This window comes from Parus major, chromosome Z (assembly GCF_001522545.3).
Source record: "Parus major isolate Abel chromosome Z, Parus_major1.1, whole genome shotgun sequence".
NCBI lineage: Eukaryota > Metazoa > Chordata > Aves > Passeriformes > Paridae > Parus > Parus major.
This window is the reverse complement of record NC_031799.1, coordinates 27458896-27459185: the sequence shown is the minus strand read 5'-3', so window position 1 is coordinate 27459185 and position 290 is coordinate 27458896.

The window sequence follows — 290 nt, the reverse complement described above, 5'->3', positions numbered from 1 at the left end:
CATCCACCTGAGGTATTGGTGGAACTTAACAAATCTGATTCTTCTGAGGGTTTTAACATTGAGAACTTTGGTAATTTTTGCTTGCCAACAGGCTTCAAGTTGTCTTAATGTGAAGCCAACAGTGCGATTGCACTCTTGCAACACTGCCAATCGATTCAATCAAGTCTCATTACTAATGAAACCTTTAAATGCTTGAGGATCCCATTCAGGGACTCCTACGAGACAGGTGCGAAAGGATCTCCAGGGGTGGCTGGGCTCAAACACCCTGACCTTTGGCCAGTTCAATGTGC